Below are 20,190 nucleotides of genomic sequence, written 5' to 3' on the forward strand. Positions count from 1 at the left end.
CGAGCAGACGACTGAAGCTCAAGATGCAGAGTCTCCGGGCGGTAGTGGTAGCGATCGTTGTGATGTCCCTAGTAAACGTTCTAAGAAGTCGGGCAAGAAACGCTCCCCGTAAGGCGAAGCCATCTCCGGCTGAAAAACCCAGTGGTAAGCGTAAACGTAAGAGCGATCGTTCTGCCGATGAGGATGATGACGGGTCACCGGTCGCCAGTGGTTCTCACCCGGCTGCTCCGGGAGAGACTACTTCACCTGCAGAGACTACATCTGCTCTTGTGGGAGATACTTCACCTGCACAGACTACGTCTGCTGCTGCTAGTGAGACAGTGAGTAACGAGACGGCTGATGCCATTGGTTCTCCCCCGGCTGCTCCGGGAGAGACACCACCTGTTGCTACTATGAGCCCTCATCCTGCGTCAGGAGAGGTTCCTGTGCCCAGTGCGAAAGAGCTTGAGTCCTCGTCATCAGCAGAGGCTGCCGAGCCCGCTCCTGCCATAGTTTCGTGTCTGCGATGTCCCCGCCGAAAAAGATAGTGCGGAGGGTTCGTTATCAGGATAGCCCACCTGATTTTGAGCCAGATATGATCCTTGATGCCGCTACGGGCGAGTTCAGGCCCAGACGCCCAGACGACGGTGATATCACCGCTGAGTCCGACTCGGAGGTTGACGAGGATGCGGCAGAGGACGATGACTTTTATGACAGGCAGTATGTAGGTGAGGCAAGCTCTGACGACGATGATGACGTTGCTGCTGTGTTGGCGGAGGACGACACCCCTCCTGTCTGGCGTATGTCGGAGACTACCGATGCTAATATATTTGAGGAGACCGATTTTGACCATGAGAGAGGACCGACTTTCACCTTGCCCAGCCACCCCGTGAGCTCGATTACTTTTTTAAGTTTATTCCAGCTACACTGATCAGATTGGCCAAGGACGAGACTAATAAATACGCCAAATTCCACCAGCGATATATCGCTAGGAAAATAGATAAATACTGGCGTAACGCTGACTACCGAGAGGTGCAGGCGTTCATTGGCGTCTTAGTCTGTATGGGTGTCGACCGTAAATCATCAGTGGAGGATTATTGGTCTAGCGATCCCTTTCTGAGAAACCAGGGTATTTCTACTGTGATTACCCGCAGTCGCTTTCAGCAGCTTATGCGATACTTTCATCTGGCAGACCCAGAGAACGATCCACGTCGTGATCCTGATGAGGCACGCCGCCGACGTCGGTGTCAGGAGGATCCCCTGTATAAAATCAATCCATGGATGGAGCCCATAGTTGACCGGTGCGTAAATAATTATAAGATGGGTAGAGAGATCTCCATCGACGAGGGCATGGTGCGATTTAAGGGCCGTTCTAAATTTAAGCAGAGATTACCGCATAAGCCTGATCGAGACGGTTTCAAGATATGGCAGCTGTGCGACTCCACCACTGCATACATCGCTAACTTTGCACCGTACCTAGGTGTGAAATTTCGGGATCGGACTGATGGGAGACGGCAGGAGCGAGGTGTGGTGAAAAGAATTACGATGGAGCTGGTCCAGCCATTCTGTGGATATAATCACAGCCTATTCTGTGATAGCCTGTTTAGCACGGTCGTTACTGCTAGAGAGCTGATGGAGACCGGGATCTACATGGTCGGGAGTTTTAACCGCCGTAATCGTCGCACCATGCCCCCTCAATTAATTCCGCCGGTAAGAGGAAGCGCCTTCCTCTGTCTGTTGGGATATGAAAGCCACGACCAGAACGGACTCTCGTCTTAACATCACTGCTTATCAGGATAGTAACGCTCAGGTGCTGATCTTGAATACGGTCTATCCACCCTTGGAGTGCGTGCCAGTGGGGGAGGGAGACGAGCGGCGACAAGTGCCTCTGTCGCTGTATAATTATCGCCGGTACATGGGAGGCGTCGACCGAGCCAACCAGAAGCGCAAGTACTTTCACACTGGGCGCAAGAACCACAGATGGTGGACATATCTGGCATGTTACCTGATTGATGTTGCCCTGGTAAATGCATATATATGCTTCAAGCATGTACACCCTGATAGTAAGCTGACCCATAAGATGTTTCATCTGCGTGTCGGGAAACAACTCATTGGCGTTATTGTGGGCGATCGCAGCCCAGTGTGAGAGAGGTCGAGGCCACCGTTTCTCTTGCCTCCTACATCAATCCACAAAATCAGCCGATGCACGTTGTCAGCCGTTGGAGGGGCGGCAGAAATGCTGTAAAGTATGCAGCAGAGAGGGTAAGACCACTGCGAGCGGACGACTGTCTGAGACGTCCAAAGGATGTAGTCTGTGCGGGTTCATCTTCACGAGGGCGAGTGTTTGCGGCTTTTCATCATCGCATGATGCTACGAGGTAAGAGGAGCATTGGCGTGCAGACCTCTACTCACACAGCCCCGTCGACACCCATCAGCAAGAGAACCCGACGTAAATAACGGACAGGGGACAGCTTCGCCTAACAGTGGCTTGACTGTATTCTGAACACGGACCATGATCACATTTTGAGCACGGTTGTGCCGTTTGTTTGTGCTTTACGATCCCGCTGATTGTAAATTGAAACACGGATTATTTTGTACAATCCCCGATTGTAATCTTTGTAACACGGACCATGCACTCGGACGTCGAGACAGACTCTGAGATTTATTATTCGGCATAATGTAAATTATTCCCGAATAAAATACTATCTATGGATCGCATATTTTCGTTTGTTTTGTTTAGACGGATTATTTTGTACAATTCCCCCTATTATAATTTTTGAAACACGGATCTGCCACCCTGATTGTAATTTTTGAAACACGGACCATGCACTCGGACGTCGAGACAGACTCCGAGATTTATTGTTCGGCATAATGTAAATTATTCCCGAATAAAATACTATCTATGATCGCATATTTTCGTTTGTTTTGTTTTTTACCCCCACTTTCGTTTTTGGCAGATCCGTAAGGACGCTATAGTAATGGATGAACGTGCGTTGTATCACGTGGGAGGGGCACAGCCCAACGGAGGCTGTGCTCGTGCGACGTAGACGTTGTACCAACCATCTGTCGTTGGGGTTAGTGCATAGAGCAGTTGCACTGTCCAGAGCTAAGGTGGTACAAAACTGCACCTTAGTAACAACTGCACAACTAACCTGTTAGGAAACGGTAACACTAACGAGCTAAGTGTTCACTGAACTGGCCAAACTACGTACACGCCTTCCTTCAATGGCGGAACTATGTCGTTGACACTACGTCAAAGCAGACTGCACTGTGCGACTCTTCCAAGTCGTTCAAAGTACGTGGCCAAGTGACACAACCCAGGGGAAACAGGACAGGTTTGAGGGTGCTGCCGCACCCATAGCACTAACCCCTGGGTCTTCTACTAACTCACGAGAGAGGTGACGTTTCCCCGGTGTGGCCGTGCGTGCCGGCGAACGAGCTTTACTTCCGCGAAAGTAAGCTAGAAAAGGGCATAAAAGTGCACGTCCCCCGGGGCAAACAACGCCCGTGACCTCGTCATTTTCTGGACACAACCTCATCAGCGGTTGCCCCTCTATACGGGCATGCAAAAATTTTTGAAGTCTAACACGTATATGGTCGGTAATCGTACCCCGAAAATGCGGTATTTTCCCGCCAAATGCCTGGCAGGAAAGCGTGCAGGAGAGCCTATCTTCTGTAGACACGGAAAAGGGGCCGGTTTTGACCGACTTGGCAGGATAACGGACAGGGGCGCTCGGCAGGAAAAGGGTTAAGGTAGCTAAATACCAAATCGTTCATTTTTCTGTCAAATTTTCAAAATTCTCTGAGAATACGCCTTGAAGTAAGACCTAGAATTGAGATGTGTCGCCAGTTCAAGATAAGGAATGGTTTCCGTGTAATTCACAATTTTTAAAAATCAAAACAAATGCACGTGGCTATCCTGGTTAAAATGGGGAGCTTTTGTAAACATTGTGGACATATTTGCATCGCTATTTGCATAATCTCCCTTGAGTGACACAACGGTGCGTGGCACTAGCTAATTTACATAATGACGTGCTGTGATTTCTCCAAACACCAGCATTACTTCCGTCTGTAAACAATAAACCGTAATTAAATGTTTGTCGAAGCCTAGTCCAATATACAAGTATTCTTACAGTTCAAGACATAGTCTACACCAGACAGCAAGTCATTTTTCTTAGTGTGGTCAAGACATCGTGTCAACGACGATTTCTCAGCAGTGCGACGTTTTATCACTCTTTGCTTAGGGTTGGTCGGAGCCTGCACACGCCGCTTTACGGTGGTTGACGTCTTTTTCGCCATGTTAGATAAACAATTACAGTGTTCATTCTAGGATTTAAAAACTGTGGGCCCCAACTCCTGTCCCAACGGGGCCATTTTAGAAAATCGGGGGCCATCATCATCACACATGTAAAAACCTTGAATTTTCTGCAGAAAATACTATAGTCTATCAAGTCAAGAAAAGGAGAATACTGGAGATCGGGCGCCCCGTTAACCAACCAAGCCTACTGCAAAGTTGTCCCTTGTACGTACGCAACAGGCCCAACAATGGCAACAGCAAACCGTTTGGTTTGATTCAATTGTTTACGTAACTTAAGTGATGATTATTGATGTGTCGGACTTGAACAACTGTACAAATTGCTAAGCACTGTGATTTTGAATGTGGAAATGATCATGATCAAAGCCTAGCGCACCGGTAGGATTTCTCCGTGGCCCTCAATTTGCATGCATCGACAATTACTGAACACTGATACAGCACGAGAGTGTAACCCGTACGACCTAAATAAAGTGATCGATACATCAACTTTTAAACATAACTCGTATGTATTAGCAAATTTACGATCATTGGTTCTGGCCAAAGGGTTTTACACAGCGGTGTTGTTCTATGCAAAGACCTGGCTACTCTGGAAAACGAGATGTGTCCGACCTAAAATGTGTTGCTCTTCAAAACGATCATGGATGTTTTCCTTGCAGTGTTCAACGTTTCGTTTGTATAGACGGTAGACGTTGCAAACGCTTCAATCAAACGTTTCAAGCGTTTTTCACAAACGCTGCCCGATCATCCTGGGTTCATCAACTATACCAGCGTTAAAAATCCGAGTGGCGACTAGCTTTCCACCATTACGCAGCGGCTAGTGCCGTTGTTATACATTCATATCATCGGCCATGCCACATGCTTACGGCTCCAATACACCGTTGCCCCTACATCAGTCCTTTCTACCCAGCTTCCTATGTACCACCGTATGTGCTGTAGTGGGTATTTAATTGCAAAGGTTGATGCATGGGTAACTGAATCGTTTTACATGTCACACTATGACTGAGGTAATGACCTTCGGGGGAGCTACAGGAATGTACTATGAACTACGTGAACTCTGCGTGATCGACCCATTCATATAATGTTGCGTCCTTAGTGGCGCATCAAACGTAGAAATGAGGGCCATTCGAGATTTTATTGCGCGAATTGCGCAATGGCGCGTCCTAGAATTAACTCTGCAATTAGTGCGATAGTACAATATCAACACTATCATCTACGGTTCTGCAATGTCTATATAGCGTGTGAGGGGAGTGTGATCTGGGGAACGCAAACAAGCTTATTTACATATGAATTTAGGACACGCCCGCTATCAGTAATGACTGCTGACGTCATTGTTTTTCCCACTGAAGCCATTCGCTGTGGCGACGTGTCGACACGCAAAGCTCCAAAAATTGGTAGTTTTCCGCGATTTATTTTATTTTCCTGGGACTTTTTCTCTGAACAACTGTCATTCCCGGTCGACATCATCACTAGGTAACAAAGTATGCCCGTGTTTAGGCTCATGCACGTTGAATTATCAAATGCCGTCGCGTAGAAGTATCAAAACATGTTTTTTGCGTTTTTCTCGAATTCAATGTGTGAATGAGGTACCCTTCTTTGGCACCTCGTCAATACGCGCTCACAAAGACTAGCTGCTTGAAATTCACACTGTCCATTGGAAACATAATGAACTCAAAATCCGTGTCTGGGATTTCCTTTATCTGCCTTTGTTTTTTTTTAATGTGCTCTTAAAGGTGTTGGACGAAGGTGCTTTTCAAAGAATTTTAATTATCACGCCATATAATTTGAATGGAGCCTCCGAGGAAAAATCGCAGACACCGTTTTTAAGAATATTGTCAACGCTTGTCAATGAAGAAATTCCAATCGGAAATCTTGCAGCGTGTTCGCTTAAGGCGGGAAAAACCGGTTTTTGGAAGGTTCAGCAAAACGCTTGTCACGTGACTCTTATGCAAATAATGACCGTGTACTGTACTTGGTCAGATAGCTCTATATCAGGGCTTTCAGGAAATGTATACTTTATTGTTCAATTGAGAATAAAATAAAAATCTGAAGTGTCTAAAAGGTATTTAGCTACCTTAAGATGTCACATCTTGTACCTTATTTATTATGCGCATATGTATTTCATGGCTGGCCAATGCAGCTAGAGGTCTGATCTTTTTCCCGATTTAGAACCATAACTTAGACATGCCTCATGTGTTTCAAATTGGGAACAACGACATAGACCTATGTGCCCATAGATCTCAACATATACTCTCCGGTGATACTTCTTAATAACCACATTTCCCTGCCCCATCAAGACTAATACTCTAATTACAAGTGGGGACTATGTCATTGTCAATGACTTGTTTTATTTAGTTCTTAAACCGAATTTATTTTCTCAGAAGTTCAGGTAGTGCGTTTTTGTGGTGAAGTTTTTCGTCGTTTGCCAATCACAAGGTAGCTAATAATGGAGCTGAATACAGGCTCTGATTTGAATTGTCTTGTAAAGATGGCAGCTTGTTGCCAGATATTCAATCAAATTAGTTGTTTGTGTTTACTTGCAATGCCAAAACCTCTCAAACATATCCTCTCAAACTTAAATGGCAACATTCATTCCATAACAACAACTGAATCATATCTGATAGCAATCAGAATCCAAATAATGTGTCTTTTCATGACATTTAAATGTGTAAAAGTTTGCAGGCTTTTGGACTATAAGATCTATTTTTAGAGTCTTTTAATCATTTTCAATGCATTTTGAACCAAAATATGCATTTTAAGCCCATTATTTGCTAAACCAAACATGGAAAGACTACTCGAAGCTTCTTCATTTCCTGATCTTTGAAATTCGTAGTGGTTTGGCTGGGCTTCCAATCACAGGAAACACACTGTGCCTGTCTAAAAGAAGTGTAACATGGCAAGTTCATTGGTTCAAAAAGTTCTTGGCATGGGAGGCTATATGGCATGAAAGTCTATGGCGTCTTAAGGTTAATATAGATGAGGCAGGTATAGGTATGGGTAAATTGAGGTCAAAGTTTTTGCCGATCGATTTCCGATTCATAGCCGGTACGTACTTTTTTAACGAACAATTTGAAAAAATTAGCATTCATTTGAGTTGATTCCTGTTCATTTTTTGCTCACGTTCACACACGTGAGCATATGGTTTAGCCATGTCTGTCTGTGTGTGTGTGTGTGTGTGTGTGTGTGTGTGTGCGTGTGTCCGTGTGTCTGTATCCCCATTATCTCAAAACGGCTGAACGTATTTCAGTCAAATTTGGTAGACAGCTTCAGAATTCAAATGGCTAGAACTGAAAAGGTTTTGGTGGGCGTGGCTTGCATATTAATGAAGTTATCACAGTTTTAATTTTTGTGATACATGGTAGTCTATGGAAAGCATGATGACCATGGTTTCTGGACATCTCGACCCCTAACCAACTCGACCCTAGACAACTCGACCCGCTACCAACCCAACCCTGGTTAGACCTTATAGCCTTGCTCCTTCATGCCAAATATCAAAGTCACAGGTCTTGCCAATTTTGAGAAGAAGATTTTTAAAGTATTATTTTTCTGATTTTTCTATGACCTTTGACCTCCCCTATACCTATGCAGCTAAGCTATGGCAATGGCTTATTCTGGCGTATGTTAAAGTCCAAGACAGCCAGCGTCTATTGGACAATGGCCAGTAGGGGACCAAATTGCTCTCCACAATTTTGGGGATTCCACTTGACCTTTGACCTTGGCATCTTCCCGCAACTCATTTATTATATGCATTTCTAATTCTGAGCTAGCCAATAGAGCTAGAGGTCTGATTTTTGGTATATAGGGATAACTTAGCAATACAAATTTTTTGACAAAATGTCATGTGATCTCGATGACCTTTGACCTCAAATATACATATATGGCCATAACTAAGTAACCACAAGTGCTACACCCTTCATATTTGGTATGATGGGAGACCTTATGACATCACATCCTGTACCTCATTAATTATGCGCATATCTAATTCTGAGCCAGCCAATAGAGCTAGAGGTCTGATTTTTGGTATATAGGGATAACTTAGCAATACCATTTCTTTGACAATATGTCATGTGACCCCGATGACCTTTGACCTCAAATATACATATATGGCCATAACTAAGTAACCACAAGTGCTACACCCTTCATATTTGGTATGATGGGAGACCTTATGACATCACATCCTGTACCTTATTAATTATGCGCATATCTAATTCTGAGCCAGCCAATAGAGCTGGAGGTCTGATTTTTGGTATATAGGTATAACTTAGCAATACAATTTTTTTGACAAAATGTCATGTGACCCCAATGACCTTTGACCTCAAATATACATATATGGCCATAACTAAGTAACCTCAAGTGCTACACCCTTCATATTTGGTATGATGGGAGACCTTATGACACCACATCCTGTACCTCATTAATTATGTGCATATCTAATTCTGAGCCAGCCAATAGAGCTAGAGGTCTGATTTTTGGTATATAGGGATAACTTAGCAATACAATTTTTTTACAAAATGTCATGTGACCTTGATGACCTTTGACCTCAAATATACATATGTGGCCATAACTAAGTAACCACAAGTGCTACACCCTTCATATTTGGTATGATGGGAGACCTTATGACATCACATCCTGTACCTCATTAATTATGTGCATATCTAATTCTGAGCCAGCCAATAGAGCTAGAGGTCTGATTTTTGGTATATAGGGATAACTTAGCAATACAATTTTTTTGACAAAATGTCATGTGACCCCGATGACCTTTGACTTCAAATATACATATATGGCCATAACTAAGTAACCACAAGTGCTACACCCTTCATATTTGGTATGATGGGAGACCTTATAACATCACATCCTGTACCTCATTAATTATGCACATATCTAATTTTGAGCCAGCCAATAGAGCTAGAGGTCTGATTTTTGGTATATAGGGATAACTTAGCAATACAATTTTTTTGACAAAATGTCATGTGACCCCAATGACCTTTGACCTCAAATATACATATATGGCCATAACTAAGTAACCCCAAGTGCTACACCCTTCATATTTGGTATGATGGGAGACCTTATGACCTCACATCGTGTACCTCATTAATTATGCGCATATCTATTCTGAGCCAGCCAATAGAGCTACAGGTCTGATTTTTGGTATATAGAGATAACGTAGCAACACAATTTAACTTGATTTTAGTCATTGAAACTTGCTATATACATCAAAGATACTGTGATATAACATTATTGAAAGTCAAAAGACGTTCTTACTTCAGCCAATTCCTAATTTGCATATTAAATGAATTTTCATACTTAGGGATATTCATCTGAATTGACTTGATCAAAATTGATGTAACTTGCTATGTACATTTCAGACACTGTAATACAATATTATTGAAAGTCATTAAGCATTTTCTCTTCAGCCAATTCCTAATTTGCATGTTTAATGAACTTTCCTAATTAGAGATATATATCTGAATTGACTTGACCAAAGTTGACAAAACTTGCTACATATATTGCAGATACCATGATACAACATTATTGACAATCATTAAGCATTTTACTTAAGTCAATTCCTAATTTACATATTTAATGAACTTTGCTTATTAGGGATATATACTGGGATTTACTTGATCAAAGTTGGCAAAACATGACAACATTGATGATTATACCTGGTTAAAACAATATCGAAAGTCATTTCACATTTTCATGTCAGCTAATTTACAATTTGCATATCTAATGAGCTTTCACAGCTCGGCATATATGGCTTGAAGGACTTGGCCAACGGTAATTACACTTGCTATATAAAATGGTGATACAATGACAGCAGTCAAAGAACTTTAATATTTTTTTTCAGCTAATTACCATGACCTTTGAGAATTAATCGGCGGTGATTATTGTTCATTATGTTGATCATAATACTTTCAATGAAGTTGCAAACATGTGGCAAAGGTTCAAATTAACACATAACTGTATGAAACACGTGACATTTTCAGTTCATATCTTTAAGAGACAAGCTACCCTTCCCGAATTGAAGTTCAAAAATGACATCGGCGAATGCACCGGTATCACTCGAGAGGTCGGTTGAACATGGCAGCTGATGAATTAGTTCAGTCAGTGTGCGGCGAGTCCTGGCAATCGTTCGCTTTAGCATTGAAAAAAGTCATCATCAAGTGCATAATTATATGAATTTGAGCCGATCATACGTATTTTTGATCAGTGTGAAATTATTAAACGTTTAATTTAGCTACTATAGACTATAGTATATAACAGCTATTGGGATGGGTATCCGTCCGGCGTCCGTCGTCAGTCTGTATGGATGTATGTATGTATGTATGTATGTATGTACGTTTGTGAGGCGTCCGTCCACTCAAATATCTTGAGAACCGCAGTACTTACTGATTTGATATTTGTTGTGTAGATGAAAAATATGATTTTGAGAAACCATTTTTTCTAATTTGTTAATATTGTTGAAAATAGGCAAATTAATGCCAAAAAAGGCGTTTTTGGTAAAAAATCTTCTTCTTCATAACCGCTGGTCAGACAGCTTTGATATTTGGTATATTGGTCCCTAGGGATAACCCAACTTAGATTTGTTCAAATTGTGATTAAATATGCAAATCTGTATTTTTAAGGAATTTTTTTTGTCATTTTTGATCAAATTTGACTTACATTGTATGTAATTCTTGTACTGTATAAACCCTATCAATTCACCCAGAAAAAAATAATAATATGATTTTAAATAATTGAGTTAATTAGGAAATCATCAAAGCCAAAATAATTTTAGTGTTGAATTATCAGAAAGTTCAACTTTTTTTGACAGTACATAGTTAAATGCTTACCATCTTGGAGGATTAAAACATGTAAAGCCAACTTTCCGAATCGCAATTTTGACATATTCTGAACCGTCATTTATTGTGCCCGGTATGTTATCTAAAAGAAATTGCTCAAATAGCTTGTCATGATAGGGTGGTCAAATAATAGAGACAGAGAAAGTTCTAATTTCCATTTATGGTTGACTTGGTAAGGATAGAATAAAATACTTTTTGAGGAAAAAATAGAGTGGTCAATTAAAAGAGTGGTCAAAGTGATAGGGTTTTTATGGTAAAGCTGGGCTGTAAGATTCCTCATGTGCTATTTATAGCAATTATGCAATCTGTGTAAACAGTGCAATGAAAGTGTTATATGATGCTTTGATGACCTTGAACTTCTAAGTTTCAAACATTTGTCTCTTCAGTGTGCTTTCTCTGAGTACGTACAGTGTCAACTTATTCAACAGAACTTGATTTAAGCAAGTCTTGTTTACTTTAATTAGAATGTAATTAACTCTCGTTTATTAGCTACTATTGATAATATAGTCTATAGAAGCTATTGGGATGGGTATCTGTCCGGTGTGCACTGTCAGTATGTATGTATGTATATCCGTTTGTGAGGCGTCTTTCCACTCAAATATCTTGCACAAGCTCTTAGGGTTTTCGTTAATATGATATATTGAAATTAGGTTGAAATCCGGAATTTTGAATTTTTGCGGCAACTTTGCGAAACTGTCAATTTTACTGAGATATCTTTCATTTGTATTTTTAGATTTTTTTTGTAATTTTATACCTACTGAACAAAGAGTATATAAATGTGGTGATTTAGTAAGCATATGGTATGGTAAACTGTATTTGGTGTTGAAATGCGGTAAAAAAAATATTTTCATTAGAAAATATAGCAGAGGTGATTTTAGCAAGTTTGGTTTCCAACAAATATATTCAAAAAATTTTCAATGTTAAGTGTGAAGGAGGGGGGTTCCTGGCAGATTTTGAAAAAAATACAAATAAATGACAATAAAAAATCAGGCAGAGGTTTGACAAAAAGAAAAGGTTGGAGAGTGGGGAAAAACAGAATTTACAATGGATCAGATAAAATGTACCTCATCAATCTTCCAGACATCCCCCCCCCTTTATCAAATGGTCCACCCCGATGTATTTTTGAGCGCAATTAACCATGCAGTGTATTTTAGTTTAAGATGTCAAGTTAGGTATGGACTTGAAAGGAATAGTCAAGTTCACCACAGTTAAATTTCTTAACTTTATCTCTTGTGTTATCATCCTTGTGTAATTGGTTAAGTTTATAAGTTGTTCCAGATGTGGATGCACCAGATGTTCTTGAAGAAAACAATGTTTACTTTTCCCTGTAGGGTTTCTGAGTTAATGATTGTATGTTGAAATCTCCCCATGTATGTGTGTATGGGCAAAATGTACACATCAGTTGCATGTTATGTATTTCAGTCTATGTCAAATATTGTAATGAAAAATCAAGAACACTTTGCTGTGTGCTTGTAAAAGATAACATAATTATTTGTCAATAGATAAACTGCCTTGCAGATTGATTGTCTTAAAAATTATCACAGAAGTAGAAAAGGAAAAGAAACTAATCAAACTAAGGCTAGTTTTCAATCGGGTTCGAACCCACACCATACGGCATCAGTCGCCTAGCGGAGAGGCAACAGAGAGAATCGCTCGGCTAAATCTCCACTCCCAAAAAGAGTGGTTCAATACCCAGGCTAAGTGTTACATTTTTTTCACCCTCAGTGACTGTAGGCCTTTTAATTGTCTGATTTCGGCAGGCTTTGACATTTAGGTAAAAAAGTACTTCAGACTCGGGCCGGGATTACTGTTATAATGTACTTTTACTTTGATACAATGCCAACACACTTGTGGTCGATTATAGAGAAAAGAAATCATGCAGTTAAACACTGGTTGAACAATTGGAAGTTGTAAAATAATTAATTATCAAAAAAAAGTGGATGGTCGAATTAATGGAGCAGTCAAATTGATGGAGTGATTACGGTAATTCCAGATGTGTACTATCTGTAACTAACTTAAATGCTGTTTACATTAGAATTGTAGCACTCATAGCATTATAAAACAATCCCAAGGTTGTAATTCATTTCCTGCCATCTGGTTGTCATATTTCCTGGATAGCGTTAGAAATTTGTTTGTCATGTTTCCTGGACAACGTTACTTCCATAGACATTTGGTTGTCATATTTCTGGACAGTGTTACTTTCCAAAAAATTTGGTTGTCATGTTTCCTGGATAGCATTAGACATTTGGTTGTCATGTTTCCTGGATAGCGTTACTTCCATAGACATTTGGGTTGTCATATTTCCTGGATAGCATTAGACATTTGGTTGTCATGTTTCCTGGATAGCGTTACTTCCATAGACATTTGGTTGTCATATTTCCTGGATAGCATTAGACATTTGGTTGTCATATTTCCTGGATAGCATTAGACATTTGGTTGTCATATTTCCTGGACAGTGTTACTTTCCATAAACATTTGGTATCCATATTTCCTGGATAGCGTTACTTCCATAAACATTTGGTTGTCATATTTCCTAGATAGCGTTACTTTCCATAGACATTTGGTTGTCATATTTCCTGGATAGCGTTAGACATTTGGTTGTCATATTTCCTGGATAGCATTAGACATTTGGTTGTCATATTTCCTGGATAGCGTTACTTCCATAAACATTTGGTTGTCATATTTCTTGGATAGCGTTAGACATTTGGTTGTCATATTTCCTGGATAGCGTTAGACATTTGGTTGTCATATTTCCTGGATAGCGTTACTTCCATATAGACATTTGGTTGTCATATTTCCTGGATAGCATTAGACATTTGGTTGTCATATTTTCTGGATAGTGTTACTTTCCGTAGACATTTGGTTGGTCAATTTCCTGGATAGCGTTAGACATTTGGTTGTCATATTTCCTGGATAGCGTTAGACATTTGGTTGTCATATTTCCTGGATAGCTTTACTTCATAGATTGGTTGTCATATTTCCTGGATAGTGTTAGACATTTGGTTGTCATATTTCCTGGATAGCATTAGACATTTGGTTGTCATATTTTCTGGATAGTGTTACTTTCCGTAGACATTTGGTTGTCATATTTCCTGGATAGTGTTAGACATGTGGTTGTCATATTTCCTGGATAGCGTTAGACATTTGGTTGTCATATTTCCTGGATAGTGTTACTTTCCGTAGACATTTGGTTGTCATGTTTCCTGGATAGCATTAGACATTTGGTTGTCATATTTCCTGGATAGTGTTACTTTCCGTAGACATTTGGTTGTCATATTTCCTGGATAGCATTAGACATTGGTTGTCATATTTCTGGATAGTGTTACTTTCCGTAGACATTTGGTTGTCATATTTCCTGGATAGCGTTAGACATTTGGTTGTCATATTTCCTGGATAGCATTAGACATTTGGTTGTCATATTTCCTGGATAGTGTTACTTTCCGTAGACATTTGGTTGTCATGTTTCCTGGACAGTGTTCATGCTAACTTTTACTTAAAATTCAAACATTTTCCAAAAAACACTATGAAGCCACAAAATCTGCCAACAGCCAGACCTATCACAGTATCAGTATATCAGAGCCAATTTGACAGCAGAGGTATACCAGCTTCTTGGTCACTTGTTTTAAAAGTATTCCATAAAACTTGACACAAATTAACTGAACACACAGTCTGCACTCACTGAGAGTTTGTTCATCCAACACCACTCAGAGAAACAAGATACATTGGCTGCAGTGTGTAACAGTAGTAACACTTTCTTGCCCATTCGACTGATCACATCAGTTGACAAATCAGTTTCATCAATAGCATGCATATCTTAATTGATTAACTGTATGACTTTCACCAGGATGGCACAGAATTAATGGATGAAAGTGTTCTGACGTTTTATACCAAACATGGGAAGATTATCAGTTCTCCAGTAAAGTGTTGAATGGTGTCTGTGCTTATCTCAATCGTCATTGGGTGCGAAGAGAATGTGATGAAGGGCGAAGGGCATCTATGAAATATATTCTGTAAGTGAACAATCAATCTGTGCTTATGACAATCTGAGGTCAGTATTACCAACGTGCATTAAAGGCATGTTACTGTAACTTTTTATGATGTTTTTCACTGTTTTTGTTTTCAAAGTCAACTACATGATCTTGTTCTACTGCCCATAGCATGTTAAGGTGAACAGTATTCAGCTTGTCAACTCAGTCTGTACATGTTGTAGACTATGTTATTGTTGAGAAGTGAAATCTGGCCAGAACTTTATGCAAGCTTCTTGATGTTTCACTGTCTACATGCCTTGATGTGTCTCACTGTCTACATGCCTTGGTGTGTCTCACTGTCTACATGCCTTGATGTGTCTCACTGTCCACATGCCTTGATGTGTCTCACTGTTTACATGCCTTGATGTGTCTCACTGTCCACATGCCTTGATGTGTCTCACTGTCTACATGCCTTGATGTGTCTAACTGTCTACATGCCTTGATGTGTCTCACTGTCCACATGCCTTGTATGTGTCTCACTGTCTACATGCCTTGATGTGTCTCACTGTCTACATGCCTTGATGTGTCTCACTGTCCACATGCCTTGCTGTGTCTCACTGTTTACATGCCTTGATGTGTCTCACTGTCTGCATGCCTTGATTTGTCTCACTGTCTGACATGCCTTGATGTGTCTCACTGTCCACATGCCTTGATGTGTCACACTGTCTACATGCCTTGGTGTGTCTCACTGTCCTCGTGCCTTGCTGTGTCTCCCCGTTTACATGCCTTGATGTGTCTCACTGTCTGCATGCCTTGATTTGTATCACTTGCTACATGCCTTGATGTGTCTCACTGTTCACATGCCTTGGTGTGTCTCACTGTCTACATGCCTCGGCGTGTCACACTGTCTACATGCCTTGATGTGTCTCACTGTCTACGTGCCTTGATGTGTCTTACTGTCTGCTTGCCTTGATGTGTCTCACTGTCTACATGCGTTGATGTGTCTCACTGTCTACATGCCTTGGTGTGTCTCCCTGTTCACATGCCTTGGTGTGTATCACTGTCTACATGCCTTGATGTGTCTTACTGTCTACATACCTTGGTGTGTCTCCCTGTTCACATGCCTTGATGTGTCTCACTGTCTACATGCCTTGGTGTGTCACACTGTCTGCATGCCTTGATGTGTCTTACTGTCTACATGCCTTGATGTGCCCCATTATCTGTATGCCATATCTCACTGTCTATATGCATTGATGTGTTTCATGGTCTATATGCCTTCATGTATTTCACTCTGTATGTGTTGATGTTTTACTGTCAGTATGTCTTGATGTATCTTGCTGTCTACATGGTTAAATGAATTGTCTCTGAAAAATGAGCACAGAAAGGATTGAGGACCATCATTCCTGACCTGAAAATATATTTTAAGTGAATGTCACTGCAGGTTTCTCCTTAATGCTACTACTTCAATAATTTTGTTTATCTTGATCAAATTCATAATAACGATTTTATGACAATGGCAATAATTGAAAAAGTACTTATTTAGCTGTCCTGCATCCCTCATACATGTGTCAACCAAATTCTTTGATACTGGGCACAATGATTTACACCATGGCATACAGTACATGTGAATGTCAATTTGCTCAGGATATCAGGTGTCTATTTTGTTGCAAATTTTTCATTTCCAGACCGTTATGTAGACATTCTTGAACAGATCTCATTCAATGTTGTGCAAAGACAACTTACTATAGATGTGCATGCAGTTTGTTACAATGTTTTCTTGTTCAGGTTACGTTTATTGGGAATTGTCTGCACTGATTTCATTTAAACTGTGCACAATGACTTTGTAATCATTTGCAAATTGTCATTCACCAATCAGAGATAATAACTGTTACCTCACAACATGGAACACAGCTCCCACAAATAGTTTATTAGCAGGGACTATGTCATCAATGATGACTTGTCAAGTGAGACTAGTGGGTAATGTTATACAAGTGAATTCCTTTTGACTACCTTATGCAGAAATATCTATCAGCAGGGTTAGGAATCTCTGTCAGAATCATGTTACATCCTTTTATTTATTTCAGCAACGATTTCATCAAACTACAGAAAGACATTGTGCAATACCAGTACTTTCTACAATATATATGCAATGTGTGGAAAATTTGTAAAGATTGGTTTCATTTGGAGGATGTATATTTTTCATAGAAAACAAGATTGTTATGCTGTTGGTAATTGGTTGAGTTTCAGACAAAACATCTGCCATGTTATGTGTAGTTGTTACAATGGTGTGCCATTATGAATACATGTCACTCATAGACAAACAACTCAACAGATATCAAAATATTAAACACATTAAAAAATAGATTAAAATACTGAAATATAGAAATAATAAGTTTGATTTTTCTTCTTTTTGTCAGCTTGCCTTGTTACTTGGAGGGAAAATCTTTTCAAACCATTGAATAAGCAGTAAGAGTCTGTTATTCAGGGCTTTCATTAAATTTTTTATCAAAAGGCTGAAAACATTTATCAGGTGGCTAGTTAAGGCAGCGACCAAAGTTGCTGCGGGCGCTGACCGAAGGACATCGGCAGGGGGGGACTCAAGATGAGGGATGTGCCCCCCTCTCGAAGTGGGGTTCTAGGAAAATTGTGAGATTTTATGTTTTTTTACAGCTATTTCGTTGCTTTCCGGATGCTTTTCTATACATTTTAGGAGCTAACTTTATTTAGCATTTTATCAATTATGATAGCTATTCTTTGTAAAATCATTCAACACAAACAGTGAACAAAAATCCATAGACTCCCATGTATAAGGCAGTCTCCATAGACTCCATGTATAAGGCAGTCTCCATAGACTCCCATGTATGAGGCCAAGAAAAATAAAAATTTAGTTTCTCATCCTATTCATATTGCAAAAAGGATGCAGTGACACAGCTTTTAGTCCCCATGGATGAAGTCCAAGGGGCTTATAGGTTGGTCATGTCCGTCCGTGAGTCCATCTGTTCACACAGAGATTCTCAGACATGTGACCTTGTGGACTTTGACCCCAAATATACAATATTTGTCCATAACTCAGTAACCACAAGTGCTAAACATTTATATATGGTATGATGGACACCTTATGACGCCACATATTGTACCTCATTAATTATGTGCATATCTAATTTTGAGCGACCCAATAGAGCTAGAGGTCTGATTGTGTGGTATATAGGGATAAGGCCAAAGTAAGTAAATTCTTTGTTTTGCGTCCGCGCGCGCCTAGGTTTTTGGAGATTTTTCGGAAAAAAAACACAAACTTTCCTTTCAAAATTTCGCCGTTGGTGGCGCTATTTTGTCGCAAAAACAAGTCGTGGCTTTTAACACTCCTTTACGGCAGACAGATTCCATGCGGTGACGTAAAACAGTACTCTCTACATATTTACCCATGTCGATACTCTCAGCCTCATGCCGGGGCCTCACGTTCTCGCTGTCTGTTGTGGCTTTGCCTGTTGTGGCTTTGTCGTCACGATAAAAAATGGATGAAAGCAGGGAAATAATCGAAGTTAAAAAACAGGAAACCTTTGCACGGCAACTTGAAGGCATGGTCATTGCGAGCAATTGGGACTTGAACAGAGAGAGATTCAGTCGGCCGATTGGACTTGGGTACCACGACTCAGAGAGTATGGCAGACGGAAAAATCGGAAAGTGTTGAGGCCTATCCTAGTTAATTGGTCTTTTAGGTTTGCCACAAATTGGTTAGTTCGTCCATTTTAATTTGCAACAAAAATAAACCAGTGATCAGTCCTGTAAACGAAAGGCCTTTACGTACTTTTTTGTTCAGTTTGGGTATGGGAAAGTATATTAGAATCCCTCTGTGAAAGTTCAAACTTGTAGTAGGCGGTCGTAGCTGCTCTTGAAGGAGGTCACACTTTCTGCATTAATGACATCGGCTGGTAATTTATTCCAGGTGTCCACAACTCTTGCTGAAAAAAGTACTTTCTTGTGTTAAGTCGAACGGTTAGTTTATGAAGTTTGGGACAGTGTCCTCAAGTTCTCGAGTCGGCTGCTAACTCAAGTGAAAGGTTACAGTGGTCATGGCCTTTGATAACTAATTCTAGAGTTGAATCATGTCGCCGCGAATTCTTCTTTGTTCAAGTGTTATTAAACCAAGCTGTTTAAGTCTATTTTGATAATTGTAGTGTTGGAGTTTAGGTATTATTTGCCGTGCTAAGATTTTTATGTCCTTTGTAGCCATGGTGACCAAGCTTGTACTGCATGTTAGAGCTGCAGTCTCACAAGTTGCTTGTAAAGACGAAGAATGACATTTTTTTATTTGATCGACAATGATCGTTTGATGAGATCAACATTCTGTTTGCTTTTTTGCAAACTTATCACATTTGCTTGAAGGTTTTAAGGTAGAATGAAGTAGATCGCCCAAGTCATTTTCTTCAGTTGTACGTCCAAGTGAAATGTGTTCATTGAGTATTTATTAGAGGGGTTGTTGTAGCCAATATGCGTCCGCCAGTGTTCACTCATTTTTGTAGCTTGTCCAAATCAGCTTGTAGAATTTAAGGATCACTACAATTTTGCAATGGATGATATGTCTTGGTATTGTCAGTAAATTTTTTAGTTCAGACTAATTTCACTGCCAGTATGATTGTTGTAGATTAGAAAGAGTATTGCTCCAAGAACTGAACCCTTTGGGAACCTCTTGTGACGTATTCTCCATTCAGATGATGCTCCATTTATGACTACTCGCTGTTTTGTATTTGTCAATCATGCTTTGACCCACTGTAGAATATTTCCATTTATGCCATGATACTTCATCTTTTCAATCAATCTGGGGTGTGGTACTTTGAAAGTGCAAGGAATATACATGTGAAGCCTCCCCCTAAATTTGGTCTGATGAGTCTGTGTGTGGAGACTGACAATTGCGAATGCTTTCTTTTATTTGATGGAAAGGAAAGGTGCTGGTTTTACGGATGGTCCCGAGGAAGCTACAGGGAATACTTTTGTCAATTATATCACCAATTTCTTCTTCTCTCTGATGCCCCATCTTTCTAAATTTGAATGCAGAGGCTACAAGTTCCATTTCTGTTTGGTGTTTTCTTTC

General features: G+C 40.3%; 1 long non-coding RNA gene across 1 annotated transcript in view; it reads left to right on the top strand.

Annotated features, from left to right (window-relative positions):
• LOC139124782 (uncharacterized) overlaps positions 1-15,118 on the top strand; it is a 39,323-nt gene extending 24,205 nt beyond the window's left edge. Inside the window, exon 4 of the long non-coding RNA XR_011550032.1 lies at positions 14,978-15,118. This is a non-coding gene — a long non-coding RNA (uncharacterized lncRNA). The remainder of the gene's footprint in view (positions 1-14,977) is intronic.
• The last annotated feature ends 5,072 nt before the right edge of the window (positions 15,119-20,190 follow it).

This window comes from Ptychodera flava (genome assembly GCF_041260155.1).
Source record: "Ptychodera flava strain L36383 chromosome 23 unlocalized genomic scaffold, AS_Pfla_20210202 Scaffold_24__1_contigs__length_23054250_pilon, whole genome shotgun sequence".
Lineage (NCBI taxonomy): Eukaryota > Metazoa > Hemichordata > Enteropneusta > Ptychoderidae > Ptychodera > Ptychodera flava.